The sequence below is a fragment of the Sapajus apella genome, unplaced genomic scaffold (genome assembly GCF_009761245.1).
Source record: "Sapajus apella isolate SASKATOON/1434 unplaced genomic scaffold, GSC_monkey_1.0 scaffold21, whole genome shotgun sequence".
Taxonomy (NCBI): domain Eukaryota; kingdom Metazoa; phylum Chordata; class Mammalia; order Primates; family Cebidae; genus Sapajus; species Sapajus apella.
The window spans coordinates 11,560,350-11,581,354 of record NW_022436961.1 but is presented as its reverse complement, the minus strand read 5'-3'; the positions used below and the strand labels follow the sequence as shown (position 1 = coordinate 11,581,354).

At 37.6% G+C, this 21,005-nt stretch overlaps 1 protein-coding gene and 1 long non-coding RNA gene across 8 annotated transcripts in view; both read left to right on the top strand.

Annotated features, from left to right (window-relative positions):
• Positions 1-21,005, top strand: part of NRG1 (neuregulin 1) — a 1,128,933-nt gene that overhangs the window by 199,937 nt on the left and 907,991 nt on the right. The window lies entirely within an intron of this gene.
• Positions 17,638-21,005, top strand: part of LOC116558161 — a 7,166-nt gene continuing 3,798 nt past the window's right edge. The window contains exon 1 of the long non-coding RNA XR_004271887.1: positions 17,638-20,949. This is a non-coding gene — a long non-coding RNA (uncharacterized LOC116558161). The remainder of the gene's footprint in view (positions 20,950-21,005) is intronic.

Genomic DNA, 21,005 nt, shown 5'->3' with positions numbered 1-21,005 from the left:
ATTTGCTAATAACCTGATTGTATTTATGACATAAATAAGAAAAACTTTAAACTTTTTAATACTGATCCCCAGTTTCTCTGCTTCTTCACTTTCTACTGATGATACTGTATAATCTACATAGTTAACTTTCATTACAAAAGGAAACCTCTACTATCACTTGATGTGTTTGTGAATAGGCTCTGGGGAAAAAAGGTTTTATTTTTGTTGGAGTTTTATACGTTTTATAGGTCATTGTCAATGTGGTAAGTTTGCTCTTTTGTGGAATGATCCAACACTAGGGCTTCATATTCAATATCACTTACAGAAATAGTAAATGTTAACAACAGCTAATGTTTATTGAGTGCTCATCTTCTGGGTACTGTTCAAAGAGTTTTACCTATTATCAACTCAATTCTCCCAACAGCCATATGATATTGGTACTGTTATTATAGATAAAGCCACTTAGGCACAAAGAGATTAAGCAGCTGGTTCACTGTTGGTGGAAAACCAGGTCCTAACCCAAAGGCTTTGTTCCACTTTACTGTGCTGTCTGCAGGTGGGATGAGAGGTGGGTACTCAGCAGCCTCCTGAGGTGCTGTTTTGAAACCTGCCTATCCCAAAGCTAAGGGAATATCGCTGTGCTAGAGGGTTCAGTCAGCAGCCTTGCCCATCCAGAATCCCCTAGAAGCACCCTGTGTACATGTCATGGACAGCTCTCTGAAATTTCCTGTGCCTCTTACTGGCTTGTTAAGATGGCAGGTTCTTCTTCCCATCTGCTTCCCTCATTATAAAATTCTCATTTCCATTTTGTGTGTAGGTAGAATCTCATGGAACTCAAATGGGAAATGATGATGGTAGGATTTTCCTGCTGAAAAGAGGTATCTCAAAAGGAAAAAATAGTGTGTTTAACATGGAGAAATGAAATCCTCCAAAGGGAGCTTCATGAACTAAACTACTCACAAAGGCCTTATGTTTGCTGTCAGTATTTTTCTGCTGCCCCTTTGAGCTTCAGTTTACTCACTCAGGTGGGAGTTAACTCTACTTGTCTGTGAATGTAAATAATAAAACCTTTCCCCAAAAGTTTGTAGTGAAGATTAAGTGATGTCGTATTTTTAGAAGTACCTCTGTAGGTTCTGGTACATTCCAATGGCTTGGTGAATGTTGTTTCTTTTTTCTTTTCCAAAGGGAATTTTTGGGGAAAAAAATGAGAGTGAGTTTTGAGGATTCTAGAACAAGTAATCCCAACACTATGGGAGGCCAAGGTGGGTGGCTCAGGAGATCAGGAGTTTGAGAACAGGCTGGCCAACATGGTGAAACCCCGTCTCTACTAAAAATACAAAAATTAGCTGGGGGTATTGGCAGGCACCTGTAGTCCCAGTTACTTGGAAGGCTGAGGCAGGAGAATTGCTTGAACCTGCGAGGTGGTGGTTACAGTGAGCCGAGATCACGCCATTGCAGTCCAGGCCTGGGCCGCAGGACAAGACTCCACCTCAAAATAATAAAAAAAAAAAAAGCAAAGCTTCTATGAATTATTCTTTTACCGCTTCATAGAAGTCTACTTTTCAGGAGCCAGTTTATATTTTATGGTTGGATACACTTATTAAATTCTTGGTATGCCAGATTTGATTCTATCAGTAGTCTCTAGGGTTCGTAACTTGTTAGGGAAAATCTTTCTAAAATGAGGTTCTTTTTATCTATTCTTCATTAGGTATTTCCTCTGTGTAGCATAAATATGGATCCTCTTTACATATTATGCTGCTTTTTAAGGGACAAATATTCTAGTGGTCATTGTTACAGTTCTATTTTTCCTGTTTGGTACTTCAGTGGTTGATTAACCATTTCTTTCTTTCTTTCCTTCCTTCCTTCCTTTCTTTTTTTTTTTTTTGAGACAGAGTTTCATTCTTGTTGCCCAGACTGGAGTGCAGTGGTGCAATTTTGGCTCACTGCAACCTCCGTCTCCCGGGTTCAAGCGATTCTCCTGCCTCAGCCTCCCGAGTAGCTGGGACTACAGTCATGTGCCACCATGCCTGACGAATTTTGTATTTTTAGTAGAGGCGGGGTTTATCCATGTTGGTTAGGCTGCTCTCGAACTCCCTACATCAGTTTCTTAATCCTGAAATGTGGAGTAGGTTTTTGCAAGTGGTTGTAGTCTGGTTTTGAAGGAAGGTGAAAATGCTCTCTTTGTTAGCTCTAGATCATCAGAGGTGAATAAGGATCATGAATTTAGGAGACTGGCAATTTTTTTAAATTTTTTTTTTTTTATTTTTACAAAAATGTTGCTTTGTTCCTAATTAGTAGATTAGAATTTCCTCAATTGGATTCTGACCAAAGACTTTTGGGTGTTCAGGACAGCAAGTTAGCATGTGTTGCAGTTGAATTAATACATCTGAGACACATTTCCTTACTGAAGCTAATATTCATGAAGCAGGAAAGATAAAGACTTGAATTTCTTTATTTTAATGTTGAACTTCTATTTTCAGAATGGATTTTATACGCAATAAGCTGCACTTAAATTTATGATCTGTTTATGAGACTTCACTGTATCATGTTGTCAGAGGTCAAAATAAGGGAAATCAATGTTGGTTCTCATTCCAAAGAGCTTGTTTCCTGAAGTATTAAAAAGGCTTTATTACACTGTGTTGATATCCATGGCAGAAAGACCCAAAGACATCCCATGACAGGGTTTTAAATGTGAGGTTTGAACCCCAGGCAAGTCAAGCAAGTTAAGCCATCGTTTCACCCAAAGTTTTAAAATAACTGCTAGTAAGGCCTTCTCACAAATGCTCATTCATTTCTACCTACTTATAGACAGGAAATTCTGAAAGCAGGAGAATTCCAAAATTACCTTATTACTTGATTTCAGAATATAGTTACACAAAGTGAGAAGAACTTGATGAGGATGCTGTTGGGATCCTTGAGTACTGTAAATCTTGAGGTTTCATTGACGAGATGATGGATTTCTTTTACACTTAAATTCAGGGTGAAAGGCCTAAAGACAGCATGAGGCAGTTCATCATGAGTGCTATTCTCAGTTTTTATGTTCTGGTTGATTATCAGCCCCTTCCTCAGTATTCCTATTTATATAATGCTGTGCTGGTTGAGGTTTATGATAAATCTCTTTTAACTTCAACATTGAATAAATATTTTTAAGAACTAATGTGTGCAAAGCATTATACTAGGTATTTCATAAGGCTTCAAAGAACTTGGATGCCAGTTTTGGACTGTAAGAGTTCACAGGATAATAGAAAAATCTTGTTTGCAAATAACTGGAATATAATGTACAATGGAATGTGCCGGGAGTGCACAAAATGCTGTAGGAATTCTAATGAAATTCACCCTCATCTTTCCTTGTATTCCCTGTTGTTTGCCTCTCCTTAAAAGAAAGAACTGTAAGAACTCTATGTCTTTTGGTGGTGATTTCCTAGATGGAAAAATAATGAATATTAAACATGATGTGTTAGGATTAGTGAGGTTGAAGAAGCTCTGTGCATTTTTTCATTTAGTGAATTTGTATTGCCTGCCTGCCTGTTCAGTGTCAAGCACTATAGGCGGTAATGTAGCAAGAGGTTCACAAACTAATAAAAAAGGAGCATCTCTGTATTTCACAAATATCTGCTGGATGAGTGAACTCATTACATTTTATCCTCCTATGTGACTCCTAAATAAGTTCTACTACCTAAAGGAAAGCACTATGGAATCCAAGGATTGGAAGAGGCTTGAGTGATCACATTAATAGATTTTTCTTTTATTTGCCTTTTTGAATCTCAATATGAAATAATTTTTACTTATCCATAGTAAATTGCATCTCATTGGTGTTACACAATCTTTCCAGTTTTTCAAGATGATTTTTAACTTATGCCAACAAATGTCTTAAATATCCTTTCCATCTATGGGACTCATCCCATTTTCTAAGTTTACCGAAGGCTTTAAAAGACATTAAGTCATCAGAGCCAAAAACGGAGCTTCTCTACTTCCATGTTGACATTCTCCTTATCTACACACTTTCATTCATTCAATAAATATTTACTAGGCAAATAATGATAATTTCTATCACTTTCAGAATGTTAGGATGAGCTATTTGTTACATAGTGATGGATTCAGCAGACATGGCTTCTGCTCTCATGAAGCTTATAGCCTACAACTACAGACGGTGGGGTTGCTGAAGCAGCTAAAAAACGCTAACTTTTCTACTGTTCATCATTAAAAAAATGTTTTCTTGAATTTCTCAGAACATTTCCTACCAGTGTTTTCTCATGTCACTACCTGGAATGAACTCCCTTTTATCATATCTGGCTATCAACATCTTATACATTCATAGAAGACCACATAAATGTTACCAGCTGCAAAAATCTTATTCATGTCTGTAAAATCTATTAACACGTGGCACCACTTGAGTTGGGCTCATTACTTGCTGATTTCTGCTGTCATTATTTGTGAATGTCTAATTTCCCTATAAGCTCACATTGTCCTTTCAAACTGTCCTTTAACATTGTTGTATCAATTCATTGATACAACAAACATTGAGCATAATACCCTGTTTCAGGGGGAGTGACTGTAGACCCTTTCTGTACAATAGTAAAGATGCTGATAAGAGTAAATCAAAGGTCTCATTTCCATGGTAACTAGTTAGGATCAAGGAAGTCTGAGAGTGACACTAGGTCTCCTAAATATCTTCATTCTAGACATATAAAACTTCTAGATGCCTTTTTTTTGGAGATTAAACTGAGACAGTTTTAAACTTCAGATACGCATTAGAACTCAAAGAAATGCTCTATTATAAATTGTAATGGGGAAGGCCTGTAATTCAGGAAACTGTCATATCTGAAAAATGGAATGCCAGATATTTCTTATCTATTTACATACTCTGTGATTTCTAACATTCTGGACAGTAATATTTCAGGATTCTAAACATTGGTTAAGGTTTGAAAGTGTTCAAGATTGTATAGCTAGATGACTGCTTTCAAAATTAGACAATATTTTTGGATTACACAAAGTGCCTGAAAGTGCATTTTTCCTCCTGAAAGGGAAAGCCATGTGGCTAGCCAATATTTTCATTCCTTAAGGATCCATGGAATTATGGTAGCTTACCCTCATGGGCGATCCAGGCTCACATTGGTGTGAATTGGGCAGTGCTGTTTACATAGTAAATACACTTCCTTTTATATGGGGGTCCACTATCCCTGGGCAATGGACCAGTACCAGTCCATGGTGTGTTAGGAACTGGGAGGTGAGCTGCAGGTGAGCAAGTGAAGCTTTGTCTGTGCTTACAGCCACCCTCCATTACTTGCATCACCACCTGAGCTCTGCCTTCTGTCAGATCAGCAGCAGCATTAAATTCTCCTAGGAACATGAGCTCTGTTATGAACTGCACATGCGAGGAATCTAGGTTGCACCCTCCTTATGAGAATCTCATGCCTGATGATCTGTCACTGTCTCCCATCACCCCCAGATGGGACCAACTAGTTATAGGAAGACAAGCTCAGGGCTCCCACTAATTCTACTTTATGGTAAGTTGAATAATTATTTCATTATACATTACAATGTAGTAATAATAATAGAATTAAAGTGTATAGTACATGTAATGCATTAGAATCATCTCCAAACCATCTCCCACTGCCACCCTGGAGCATGGAAAAATTTTCTTCTATGAAACAGTTTCCTCGTGCCATAAAGGCTGGGGACTGCAGCTTTAATAGACCCAGGGGCATAGTCTGAAAGTATGACAAATGCACAAACTTCTTCTTTTAAAACAGGCTCCAGAGGGATGGAAGAGAGGGAACCAGTGACAACCTGTGTGCCCATTTCATGCCAGACATGCTGTTATGTGCTTTCTAGACATTATGTCCTTCAGCCAACAGGCCTCTAAAGAATATAGGTCAGGAAGAGTTAAGCCACCATCACAAGAGCACACAGCTAGTAAATGGCTCAAACCCAGGGTTTCAAACCTTAAGTAAGGCTCTGACTCCTAAACAGCACAGCGGCATATCTCAGTGTTTATCAGCGAATTACACTGATGTCAATTTATTTATGAAAAGGTCAAGATATTGTGAGGCACTGGCGCTTTTAGGAGAGAATAGTTAACTCATTTCAGACAACATATGTTAACTTCACCGGAAGTTTGCCTGTTATAAACCTGTGACTTACTCTTGGTCATCATAATGGTGTAACATCTATCCACTAGACAAATACTAAATAATATTTATCCTTGCCCCCTGTTTCTTATGAGAAAGCCACAGTGGACTTCCCTTTGTCTCTGATTTCCCCCTTAAAGGGAGACATAGTTCTGCATTATCCTTGAAAGTTTCCTCTGTTGACCTATCCTTGACGTTTCCATTACAGGGTGACGATGGGGTATTTGCTGTATCACACTTCCCTGTGCTTTTATGAATGTGTTACTGGTGGTGAAGAATGCCAATTCTCTGTTTAGTAGCAGTTTGCTGTGTCTCCCTGCAAATAATGTGTCAGTTAGCCTGCCTATAAATCTGAGTCAGCAATGTACTTCTCTAGGGTATATTTGTGTTTTGCATTTGTCTCTGAGGAATCTGCTGGGGTAAAATTTTGCTTTAATATGTTTTATAAAAAAGTGAGAAAATGATACAGTAATGAAAATAGGGTAACCTTTCTAATAACATCTAAATATAGAATTGTTCAAAATTTTTGCTTTCCCCATATGACTTTGTTTTTTCCCCAAGTGTTACCCTCACAACAGGTGTGTTGGGTCTCTTGGTGGGTATCAACTCAATGGCCACAATTGAGGAGGATTTAGCAAGGGGATCTTATTACTTGTAGCAAGTAAGGGAAACACCAGGAGCAGTTCCCAAAGCAGTGTCTCTCCAAGCTGGGGAGTGGTCCTATTTTGTAAGAGTAGGGTAATAAGGTGTGATCTGATTGGACCTTGCAATGAGATGATGTCAAAAGGCATAATCTGAGTGGATTTTGCCATGGGGTGATGCCAGAGCTCGGTTTGTTTGGATCCCGGAACTAGCCATGCTGCGTCTGCTTTTAATTCAGTCCCTACTCCTTGGTCAGAGCACTTAGGTTCCGTCTGGGGTTGCACTCTTGGTTCTTCTACACACGCGCAGGTTACGTGACCTGAGGGTCCATGGCAACTGAAAAACAAGTGGAACTTTGTTACATAACAAATTGAACCAGATTGAACTGCCATGGCTGCATAAATGGATGTCTCTATTCAGCCTTATTTACCCACAGTTTTTCCCCCTGCTGATCCCTTTTGCTTGCCTGTCCTCCCTGCCTGCTCACTTGCTTTCTGGCTGTTCTTGCCTCTCTTCTTAGCCAGAGCTTTACAGGGATTTTGTTCAGTGTTTCCTCCTTCGTTGTCCTTATGATACTCACTCATCAGCTCCTGATCTCCTCCCTCTCCTCATCTGCGACCAGCCTTCCCAGCTTAATTGCCATTTTCAAAGTGAGACTGCACTCTCTCACCACCGGTTTTCTTATCACCCACTGTGTGATTAGTTGTGATTTGACATCAGCCCATACTACTACAATGAAATGGCTTTCCCAGAGACTGTTGCATGACAGTATTCACAAAATCTGATCAGTACTACTTATTTTCTGCAGCATTTACTGTTGTTGGACACCACTTCCTTCAGGTTTCTCCTCTTTTGGTTCCAGGGCACTATGCTAACCTTGGATGCCATATACTCGGTGCTACCTTACTCATTAGTGGAAATAAGGGATTCGGAATGAAATGACTCAGTCAGTCTCATAAAGAGATAGGACACCTATAGAGATTGAAGTTCTCAGAGTTAGTAAGCTTATTGCTTTATCCCACATTATGTTGACAAAGAAGTAGAAAGGAGAAGCCAAACCCTTCCATCTCTATTGCTAATTAAAAAAGGATTTTCTTTTCTTCTTTTTAGTAAATGTTTGATGGTCTTGGGCGTAGCCTTAGCAGCAGAAGGAAATATTTTAAGCATGTCTTTGGGAAAATGTCTTTCCATTTTCTGTGGTTATTGTATGTGTAAAAATTGGACACCATTTCTTAAAAGGATTATGTGAAAATTTTATGATGTGTGGTTGGTGAAGTGCAGAGTGTCCTGAAACATTTAAAATGTAGAATCATGTTCTATTTTTTTATATAATTAGAAGTGTCAAATTTAAAGGTATATGAAAGGCATTTTATTTTTAACATTGTTTTATTAGGTGAGTGCAAAAGTAATTGTGGTTTTTGCATTGTTGAAATTTGCCATTTGGTAATGGAATACATTCTTAAATGTGGTTATGTTATACATCATTTTAATAGGTATTTCTCACTTTTTTGCTACAGACTTATTACTTGCTGTTATATTGTCTATTTTAAACTATAAAAATGATGTTAGATAAAAAGCAAATTCGAGCATTTTTCTTATTGAAGTTCAAAATTGGTCGTAAAGCAATGGAGGTAACTCACAACATCAGCAACACGTCTGGCCCAGGAACTAACAAATGTACAGTGCAGTGGTGATTCAAGAAGTTTATCAAAGGAGACGAGAGCCTTGAAGATGAGGAGTGCAGTGGCTGGCCCTTGAAAGTTGACAATGACTGATTGAGAGAAATCTTGAACTGGATCTTACAACTATGAGAGAAGTTGCTGAAGAACTCAAACGTTGACCATTCTATGATTGTTTGGCATTTGAAGCAAATTGGAGAAGGCGAAAAAGCTCCATAAGTGGGTGCCTCATGAGTTGAGAGACAATAAAAAAAATACCTCATCATTTTGAAGGGTTGTTTTATTCTTTGCAGCAACAACAAACCATTTCTCAATCAGATTGTGATGTGTGACAAAAAGTGGATTTTATACCACAACTGGTGATGACCAGCTAAGTAGTTGGATCAAGAAGAAGCCCCAAAGCACTTCCCAAAGCCAAACTTACACCAAAAAAGTTCATGGTCACTGCTTGGTGGTCTGCAGCTGGTCTGATCCACTACAACTTTCTGAATCCTGGCTAAACCATTACATCTGGAAAGTATGTTCAGCAAATTGATGAGATGTACTGAAAACTACAACACTTGCAGCTGGCATTGGTCAACAAAAAGGGCTCATTTCTTCTCCACAACAATGCCCAATTGCACTTTGCACAACAAATGCTTCAAAAGTTAAAATATTGAGCTGCGAAGTTTTACCTCATCCACCATATTCACCTGACCTCTCACCAACTGACCACCACTTCTTTGAAAGCATCTTGACACCTTATTGCAGGGAAAACGCTTCTACAACCAGCAGGATGAAGAAAATGCTTTCCAAGAGCTCATCAAATCTTGAAGCACAGATTTTTGTGCTATAGAAATAAACAAACTTATTTCTCATTGGCAAAAATGTGTTGATTGAATGGTTCTTATTTTGATTAATAAAGATGTGTTTGAGCCTAGTTATAATTATTTAAAATTCATGATCTAAAACTACAGTTACTTTGACACCAGCCTTAACATTTGAAAATTGTAAAAATGCGAAGAGAAAACCCATATTAATATAAATAAATATGAAATATACAAAATGTACGTGTGTTGAACTAAGTGTCTTGAGCCTATGAAGCTGTGAAAATGAAGACAACAAGCCTTACTGACCTTCCATCTCATTTTGTTATAACTCCTGATTCCATCATAATCCCATTTATTCCATCCTAACAGAATCTGAGGTCCACTCATTTTTGTGAAGCTGTTATTTTCATCACAATGTGATCTATACCTAATGATTACATGACCTGTACATTTGAAGCTGATTCATAAACCATTGGTCCCCTGAAAGGAGAGTATATAGGAAATAATACATATATTTGGCCACTGAAGTAGTAAAATGATGCTTTAAATTACATACTACTTTTTACAGACATAATTTACTTTATTAAAAATGACTTACTGCATAACTATTAAAGAATATGACAGCCACTCTTGCCCAAGGTGAGGGATATCTGCATAGTGTCAGTTCTGAGCTGGACAAAAAGTATGTTTGATAATCCATTGTATCTTCTTCTTTGAAAGCAAAGTGATTCTCTATAATTGGCTGAACCTCTTTTGGTTCTTATTCTATCTTTCATCAAATGAAGATGCTAATTATCTTTATTCTAAACTTTCGTTAATATTAACTTGGCTCTTCAAAGTCAAATGGAACCTGGAAAATCCAACTTAAGTTCCTTTTTACATTTTTCCCCTGACCATTTCTCATGGTGGGGAGGTATATGTCTACATTTGGAAAATAAGTCTGCTTAGTGTTTCAGCTCAATACTTAGAAATAGTACCCTCTAGCAAAACTGTGCCTAGGAAAACAAAGTATCCACTATGCTTTCAAGGTTACTTGGGGGCAAGACATGGGTAGTTACATCCTTAGAGGAAAATAAATACAATGTGGTGGATCCAAATTTATTTGTAATACAAAGAACAGTAGCTGAGAGAGAGCTTCTGTGTATAGGTTTGCAAAGCCGTTAGAGCAAAGCGAAAGGCATTCCTGAGTTTGCTTTGTGATATAGTCTCCAAATGGATGCTATTATGATTAATCTATTCTGAGTTCCTTAAAAGCTATTGTAACAATTTCAGAGGCCAAGTTCAAGTCTAAAATAATGCGTGGTGATGATGATCATAGCTGCTGACATACTCATAATGTTAAAGACATAGTAACGACAGTTTGGAATCAGAGAGCAATTTTGTGTAGCAAAATAGTTCTGTGGAGCAGAATTAGAGCATGAAAATGTTGCATGGTGGGCATTTAGTCATGAAAATATAAATCTGTACCTAATGATTGCTGTGAATCAGCTTTCAAACCTATTAGATGTGCCATTTGACCAGGCAACATATGCCCGTTATTTTTTGCATGAAAAGCAATTGCCATATGTTCAACAGTTACTGAATTGTGACTGGCAGGTGTGTCCCACCATACTAATAATGATGACATAATAATATCTTCAACTTCAACTCACTCTCCACAAGTCAGAGCAAAGGGAGAATAAACAGTGATTATTTGGTGTGTTTGAGTAATATAAAAGCCAGTTTAGGTAATTGAAGGCAAAGGTAGCTTTCAAAAGCCAGGTTTATACATTTTTCCCTCCTCCATTCACATAATTGTCTCAGAGTTCCATTTCAACTTTCTTTGATAGTTACTTCCTGTGTATTTGTGATGGATCCTCAAAAAGTTTCAAAACCACCTTTACGTATTCTGTTACTTAGCCCTTAACAATGTCGAATATGATAAGAGAGAAATATTGTTCCCTGTTTTTCATTTAGAAAACTGAGATTCAGAGATGTTAAATGACTGTTTCTACTCCATAAAAAGATAGCAATAGGTTGAATTTTCTCCGATAAAGCTGCCAACCTTAGTTAAACAGAAGTGACCACACCGATAGAGTGATGTCACTGTTAATATTATATTGTTGGAAAGCATTTATCTGTAAGCAAGGGCAAGAAAAGGAAGTTAGAAATTGATGGAATAAGGGTGGTGCCACTGAAAGAACACTGCAAGTGTGCCCCAGTTAGGGTCTCAAACCTGCACGCCTCCCCTTCAGCCTGGTACTTCAATATTGGGTAGATTGCTGTATCCATTTTGAGGGAAGACTAGTGTTATCCCATTTAGATAAAGTTTTGTGTTGGTGTGACACAGACAGGTTTATATAATTAATGTCATGTCCTGGAGGGATGTGAACATTCCTACAGTTGAGGCAATGTTCAAATCTATTATTGACTTTTTTTATTTAAAAAAGAAGTTGGGTTTCTTCCCCTAGATGGAGCTTAAACTCATCCTGTACAATTGAAGAAGAGGAACAAGGAGAAGGAGAAGGAGAGAAACAACAAACAATAAAATTGTCCATCAATGTCCCAGGAAAATTTGTTTCCCATGTAGGGGCCATCACAGTGTACTCAGTTGGAAGTATAATCTTCCGTGAATCTGAAGATGTGAAGAAAGATAGCAGGCACGGGGAAAGCCTAGCTTTAAGAGAAACATAAAATGAGGACTTTGAGTCCCTAGGACCTCTTTCCTTCTTCTTCGCCTTGATGGAAAAAAGCTTTTTCCAAATCATCTTTATAAGAAGTTCCAGATACACAGAGAACTATTGAAATACCATGATCCAGCAACATCATCTTCTTCTGGTGTTAATGTGGTAATCATTTTAGGTGATAGATTTCGCCTTCCAGATTTCTTGAAGAACATTCAGACAGTTCATCCTGAAATGAATGAAAAAAAAAATAATCAAGTATGTCCCATTTCATAAGGATGTGAGCCAGGATGAAGCAGTATGTTATCAGGATTGGCATTTTCCAAGCTGAGTACAGTCCATGTGATCACCAGGTTTAATGTGATGCTGGAGTTGTGTTTCATCTCTTGCTTGGTGTTGGAATGTAAACAACCTTGAAATTGTGTTTTGAGGGAAAGAAACCCTTGGAAATGTTTATTTAAAAAAAAACACGGATTTTAAAAAAGCAAATACGTGTTCTAATTTACAACAGGGAGCAGATACCTCTTTACTTTTGTGAGATTTTTCTGAGACATTAACCTTAAGCTGCCACTTGTGTGTATAGGGAGAAAAATTGGGAGAGTGGGAGAGATGGGTAAGGAAACATTATTAAATGTACATAAATCTCCCATGATTTATTTCAAGCTGTAAAGCATTTCTAAACTTGAGTTTGTTCATTATCACAAGGAAAAGAAAGAGAGGAAAATAGTCAGTCTGATAGATTGGTGGCATTCCGTATAGCCCGATTCTAAGTTGTGACAGAATATCTAACATTCAGCCTTTGTTTTTGATATTTGTACTTTTTCTTGTAAACTATTTGTTCTGGGACAAAAAGTCATTGGTTTTGAAATTGATTTGGGCAACTAGATGATATATTTAACCACCTGCTTTAGCCCATGACTTTTTAATGACTTTTCCATTTTATTTGGTTTTGGAAATTGATCTGCCCTTTAAAAATAATATCAGCATTTAAAGTAATTTTGCTTGTTTTTTTTTTTTTTTGGTCTGTGCAGTAGCTGAATATGCGCTTTAAGGGAACGAGTTCAAATATTCAGCCTTTATGAAGATGTGAGAATTGCTGTGTCTTAGCTAGAAATGGCAATTCTAATAACAAGAACTTGAATGCGGCCTTGAAGCAAGGCAAAAACAGAGAGACCACCGAAAGTCAACTTTGTCACCTTAATTTGCAGGCACTGTGGGGAATAGGGGATACTCCATGGGCATCGGCATCCTCCTGAACCATACTGGCTGTAGACTTGTCCATTATATCTGCACAGTTGCTCCTTTGATTCTTCCTGTGAATCACATGTTAGCAACCCAAATAGCTGCTAACAGCTCCAGCCATATGGGTGAAGTAGGGACAGAGGTTGCAGAGCTTAAACATAGGTATCCAGAGATCACTGGCCCTTCCCATCTCCTTATTGGTTCTCCTATCAATCTACTTATAAGCACATTCATACCACTCATGTCCCTGGTACATAAAACAAGAATGGTGACTGAAATAAACTCTCAAACTAGCAAACTGAACCAGATATATGAGACTTCATGAATATTGAAAATACTGAATACATTCTCATAGTTATAACATTAATTATTTGGGAGTTATTGGTAAGTACTTGTTTATGTCTACAGTGTTCATCTATTAAATGGGAACTACTACTCTGAAAGTAGCAGTAAGTTTTGTTAGGGGAAGGGGTAGAATCACCACAATGATCTAAAACTGTTTTGTTTAATGTTACCTGCCATGATACATGTCTAATAGGCTGCTGTGGCTCCCACCAGCCCTGATCTCTGCATATCACTGAACGTGTATCCTAGTCTTAATGATACATGTGTCATATCTACAAATTCCTCATGTGTCTCAGGGTGGTAAAATGTTTCTTTTGAAGAGGGAGAACACCTAAATGATTACCACATTAACACCAGAAGAAGATGATGTTACTGGATCATGGTATTTCAGTAGTTCTCTGTGCATCTGGAACTTGTAAGAACACCTGTAGGTCCATCATACTGGATAAACCACTTACATCCAGCTACCTGAAACTACTGGCACTATTTGGAAAATAAATTTTCTTCTTGCCCACTTACCAGTTCTCAGAACATTTGCCTTTCTTTCCCTTCTTTATTTGATTAACCCAACTTGTAGCCCTTACATCAAATCTTTTGGAAAGCCTTCTAGACATTTCTCTCTCTCCCTTCCTCTCTGCCACTATTTCTTTTTCAAGTTAGGTTAGATATTATACTGAGCCTTCTCATAGCTTCATGGGCATATCCCTGTCAAAGTAACCAGCACTCTCTATTCTAAGAGAATAGAATATTTGTATTTCATCTTTCATCTTTGTATTTCCAGTTTTCAATATATGTTGAGTGAATGTGTTCTCAATGTAATATTAAGCATGGCCTATACCTGATAATATAAACATGGAAATAGAATGATTATTTAATTTGTCATGTCTGTGAAGGACCCTTGATGGTGTCTAGTCTGAATCCTCAACTTACAGTTGAGGAAGCTGAGGACTAGAGTGTATTCACTCTTTGTTTATTAATTCATGAATTCATTTGTGCAACACATTGCATTGAGCTTCCATGTGTGCCTGGCACTATGCTAGCTACTGAGCAGATAATGCTGAGTAGAGCAGAACAGAATACATGGTCTTTCCCTTATAGAGCTTACCTCTTATTGCAGTAAAGACATGGTAATCCAATCATCACACAAGACATTTATGCTTACCAACTGTGCTAACTGGGGACTATGGGAGCCAATTGATATGAAAATTTGCCATAATGGCAGGAATCAGGATGCCTTTCCTCAAAGGTGGGGTGTTTGAACTGAAATCTGAAGAACCAGCAGAAGGGAATAAGGAGGGAAAGGGGTTTGTCAGGCCCAGGCTAGTGGGTTTGATGCCTTGAGGCAGAAGGGAGAGAGCTGCATTCAAGAAACTGCAAGGAGGAAAGTACAGGAGCAGAAGAATGAGAGATCCAAGAAGAAAGAGGTGTTACAAGATGAGAATGAGAGATGGTCAGGGGCCAGTTCTGTAGCACCTGTAGCCACTTAAAAATTTTTAGTTATTAACTTAGAACACTGAGAGTACTGAAATGTGTGAGGGTCAAAGGAAGTGGGTAACTGATAACACATGCATTTTGAAGAAATCTCTGCACAGTGTAGAGAGGAGATTGGTGGACAGTTGGTGGACTGAGCAGATACATGAGAGATGGGCCTACTGGGAATAATATGCTGAAGTGTGTGCAAAAGATTTTGGTAGCCTGGAGAGTAGAGAACACCACTGACCTCTCTGTTTTTTCTAACTTTCTCAAATATGCTATGTACACCTACATGTTATCAAAGAAGGCCTTTATCTACCTGTAGTTTAGCATGCTTTGCTTTAGATTGCCCCATTTCACAGATAAGGGCATAGAAGTTAATGAATGCACCTTTTCTGGGGCCAAAGCATTTTCAGTTTTGAGATCTCAATCACTTTTGGCATCACTGCTTGCCTTAAGGAGCCTGTTATACAGTCCATGGTGGACCTGAATACCAGGAAGACAGACGACATTTTTATTAAGAGTGTGAGGAAACCTGAGGAGTAATGTAAATGGATGAGAAGTCAAGACCATTGCTGACCTGGAAAGCCAATGACTGAAGCACCAAGAAAATAGCCTCTTGGAGGGAAGACAGAACATCCCCTTTCCAGCTCATTGATAGTGAAGCAGGTGCTTTTTTGAAGCAGGTGATGTTCTGAAGATCCAGCTCCTCAGAACAAGTGTACTTCTGAAATGCAGAAAATCTAGCACCCAATTTGCTTGGCTGTGTCCCCACCCAAGTCTCATCTTGAATTGTACTTCTCATAATCCCAATGTGTCATGGGAGAGACCTGGTGGGACGTAATTGCATCATGCGGGCAGTTACCTCCATGCTGTTCTTGTGATAGTGAGTGAGTTCTCATGACATCTGATGGTTTTATAAGAGGCTTTTCTGCCTTTGCTCGGCACTTCTTCCTGCCACCATGTGAAGAAGGCTGTGTTTGCTTCCTCTTCTGCCATGATTTTAAGTTTTCTGATGCCTCCCCAGCCCTGTAGAAGTGCGAGTCAATGAAACTTCTTTCCTTTATAAATTACTCAGTGTCAGGTATTTCTTCATAGCAGCATGAGAATGGACTAATACACCACCTGTTAGAAACTTGGAAAAATGATTTGCTTACAGTTCCATCTATACAGTCACATTATTAGTAAGATATATATCTCAAGGAAAGAAATTTACTTTTTATGATGTTTTACATTTTGAGATCTTACTGTTCAGTGCCCCACAGTGATGGAGCCATATTTCTCTACCTGGTCACCAGGCTCATTAGGAGGAACAGATGTGGCCTCAGATTTCATGTGCAGCTCTTGTCTCAGCCCTTCTTTTTCTGAAAGATTTCTGCTTTTTGACTACTTTTCTCCAAGTGCCATCTCCCTTCTCTCAGGCTCTTTTGGGATTACCCAGCCACCACTGTAGGTGACTCTAGTTTTGTAGGTGACTCTAGCTCAGGATCACAACTCTCATGGTTTCTATAAAGATTGCCATCCCACACCCTTCTTTATATCTGTGACAGTCAGTTGAGAGGGCACTGAGGCAAAGTATTGTCCAGATGCAGGATTTGTGAAGACTCAATTGATGTTACTTGGATTGAGTAATAAAGAAAGTTATTTGTCTAAGTTTGGGCAGCAGGAGAATGGCAGGGACTGAACCAAAAAAATAGTTTTTAACAATAATCTTCTTTTTTAATGATTAAATACTGTTTGAGGGCAAAGAAGAGGGATACAATTTGTTGACTTTCATTGCTACATTTTCGGGCAACAAAAGAGAAAGAGAGACTCAGGACTACTTAGAAATCCTAATGCTATTTATTTCCCCATATTACAATGGCAGTTGAAAATTCTTCTATTATATACTACAAATACAAGTGTATTAGAGAGTTTATTGTGTACATCTTTTGAACATAGTATAATTTCTTGTATGATGTTAATATAGTTCTTAGCTCTTATTTTCTGTAAGAGCTGGTGTTGCTGTTATCTCTAGATGGGAGGAAACTTCATAAAATGTGGCATCCTCTCTGCATGCATAGGGAAGTAGTTTTTAAAATGTTATCCTATTCCATTGTTCAGTTATAAAGTAAAGTGATTTTTTAAAGTGCAGGATAAGTGAATTTTTGTTTCATTTTAGTCATTGAATTGTCTAAGTAATGCATTTTAGGAGGGCACTGTTCCTCTCAAAACTTAGAAAAGCAGTCATTCAATCACACAGTAATTTGGGGGGATTTTAAAATAAATATAAAAATTTTAGGATGTCAAGTTTTAGATGTCTAGTTTTAACTTGTTTCGTTGAGCTGACTTTGAAGTTCAGTCCCAATGTTATGTGAATGGACCTAGCCTCTTACCTTTTCTTTTTTTCCCCCTTCATTGGAAACCAGTACAGAGAACACGGTCGCTTAATAAGAAAGATGTTTCCTCCTTTGTTTCCTTTTATTCAACTCAGAACTGCCGGGGGGAGGGGGGAAGATTGCTTCCTTTCTGAATGTGGTAAGCCACAAAATGGAAAATATACACACAAGCTCTTTCCTATTAACCTTGGGGAAAGGTGACAGAAATGTATGAACAATGCTCTTAGCTGTTTAATGTGATTTTTATTATTATTAATTTGGTTTAAGGGTTTTGCCTCACAAGTAATTCCCTTGATTTGCATGTTTCAAAATTGTTTCATTTTTCTCCAAAATATCAATTTGTCCTTTTGAAATTTTTTGTTAGATTTATGTTATTCTGATTTCAACTTCGTGACGATTCTTCTATTTGTCATGAGTGGTTTAATCTACATGTTTATAATTATAGCATATAAAGCCACATAATTCAAGATGGGCCTCGGTGTATGATTCCTTTGTACTTTTTTGGAAAATAAAGGCTGTAATGGCAGAAATCTAGATGCCTGAGTTGAGAATGTTTAGACATCACCAAACATTAGCTTTTCAGAAAAGTATCCATGATAAATTAGACACTGAATTTGGCACATTTTTCTGATTTCAGTTCTTTTGGGGAAACTTATTTTTTCATTCCTGGCTTAAGAATTATATTTGATGATGCAAAGACAAATCCAAAATTTTAAATTATAATCCAAAACTTTAGATAAATTAGGGAATCTGTGTATGTATTTTACAACCATATAACCATATATTGCCATACATATGTCATGAAGGTATATTGTAAAAGATAATTTGGCCAACTCTATTGGACCAACTACTCTTAAACTCTCTAAGAACAATTGGTTTAAGATATTGCCTGGAATGACTGTTTTGCTTATGGTCTCATTCTTTCATGGTCAAGATGACAGTGTTCTAGAAATGGTTATTTCATTTCTAGAATGTCAGTCAATCAGCTTTATATGACCCTGAGCAGTTATCATCTACCATCCCAAACACATACGCACTCTCTCTCTCTCTCTCTCTCACACACACACATACACACACACACACACACACACACACACACACACACACATAAGCACAGAGAATTTTCAGAAAGATTCATGGTAGAAGATCTGAGATTAGAACCCAGGAACTCCTAAGATTCCCTGGTTTTGTATCAAAGGTCAGTAACAAGGCATGAAATCAATGAAGTCAACAACTCAGGGAAATATTCTTGAGGAAATGCATAATGGAAGTGGTGGTGTAACTACCTCAAATCAATATTTTTACTGAAACTGATCCATTTGATCAGGTAAGGCAAACATGCCCACCTCTGATTGGATGGTAATTCACTGATCATTATCCTGATTTCAGTGGATCTATGCCATACTCATGACCTGTATTTTTCAGTGAACTGATTGTCTTATTGCACTACACAGATATATAATCAGGCCAGTTTGTGTGTAACTCCTTGTGACCCTTATCATCATACTTTTGCTGTTTTGGTCTTTCAAATGTATTCACTTTTCTTTACCATTTTGAAGCCATCACTCTTTCACCACTAACAGCTAACCTTGGTAATTTCTCACCATGCACTGTTGTCTCACTAAATCCTCACAGTCATTCTATGGCATAGGTAATATGATTGTCATTGACATTATGTACATAAGGGAGCCAAGGTTCAGAGGGATTGTGTTAATTGTTCAGGGTCACACAGCTAATTTCTAGTAAAGCCAGGAATCAACTCACATCTGTATGATTCCATGATCTATTCCCTTAGCTGTGATGTATGTGTTCTGTCACAAATGATCACTTCTAAAATCAGTATCAGTTCACAGATATTTGTGACTCTCTCAAGAGAACTGGGGAAACTTCTGTAAAGTTAGTTAATGGCTTTTTAATGTTATGTGGTAGTTGTGGTGAAGCAATGATCAATTCCAGTTAAATTAGCTTAAAATGACGGGAGCAAACACATATCTTTGATGATAAGGCTGGGATGGAGGTTAATGTCTCATCAGTTTTGGGTCTCTCTTAGATGTTTGACCTTATCCTAACAACTTAAGCTTTAGGTAAAGGCTGCATTTGGTGCTCTAATCCCTTCCTCTCAGATACAGGTGTCCTTCAGTGCCCAAATGCAATTCAATCCAAGACATACCTTCTCCCAATAGTCTCTGGAGAATGTTGTTCCTACTTAGACTCCTGCATAGATCTTAACTTGTACACCTGCCAGTGGTGTCCATACATGAGCTATCATTTGACCATGCAGCCACACCTACAGACCCATTTCTAAGTTCACAATTGTCTCTGATGCAGCCTGTAATTTCCCCACTAGTATGCCACTCTGTGAACTGGGTTGTAGGAATAAACCAGACATTGACACATCATTCTATGTAGCATTTTCTTCAAATTAGAGTTTCACTCTAAACAATCTTTGGTTAAGGGAAGACTTTGTTATCTACTCCCTAGTCTCTTTGAGAAAAAAAAAGCCTGGTCCCCTTAAGCTCTTGCCTCATTTTTGCCTTTCAGGTATTATTTGTGCTCTGGATTAAATGTGAATTTTTAGTTAGGTACATAGGAAATATCTACCTAAAATACTTGTGATTTCCACCAAGTTTGTAACAGCAATCTAAAAGCTAACACATTCATTAAATGATTAAATTGTTAAATTGGTAGAAAGTGGTACCAAATCCCATCAGGGGAGGTTTGAAATCTAAATGCCTTTCAGTATGTATCAAACATGCACATCCATGAGAAAATAGTATGATAAAAAAAAGTGGGTTGTGACCTTATTGGATTCATATTGCCTTATAGAATATGCAAATTAAGACAAATTTCTAGATATTTATAATAAGCAGCAATATAAGCAAGAAAACAAAACAGGGAGTTTCAGCATTTAGCTACTGCAAATTTGCCGGAAAATAACAAGTGGCAAAGTATCTTAAGATCTCAGGAAATCTGTTGTATGGAGCTGAGAAGAAGGAATGAGTTTAGATTTTTCTTTAAGTTGTTGAAGAAGGCATGGGATTATCTTGTGGCTGATGGTCTTCCCTTAATTCAATGAATAAAAAAAAAAGGATGTTTTAGAAAAACTGAAAACTGCAGAAGCAAGATAAGAGGAAAAAAGAATTTGAAAGATCATGGTGAAATGAAAAAAAGTGGAATGTAGTCAGTTGGTAAATTTAGTCTAATTAGAGATGGGTTAAAGTAATCAGAAGGTAAGGAACCCAATTATGAGATAGGCTTGATAACATAGATGGCTTAATACAATAGAAAGATATAAATAGAATGCTTTTATATAAATTCTGGAGGAATTTAAAAATGAGTGTTTAAGATAACTTAGAAGGAAAGATATTAATATAAACTTGATATTTTAGTCTTGAAGAAAAATGAAAAAGCTGATTTTGTGTAATGAGTGGAGGAATACCAGCTCTTTCTCAGATTTTCACTGTTTTATTAGTATTTTTGGATTATAGAAGTTGATGGAGGAAGGAATTTATTAAAAAATAAACACAAAATAAAGTGAATCATATGGTTTTGGCCAAATTGTTCCTTTTCCTTACTTTATAAAGAGCATTTCTCAGAGTCATTTGAAAGTAAAGCCCGCATGTTCTCACTCATAGGCAGGTGTTGAACAATGAGAACACATGGA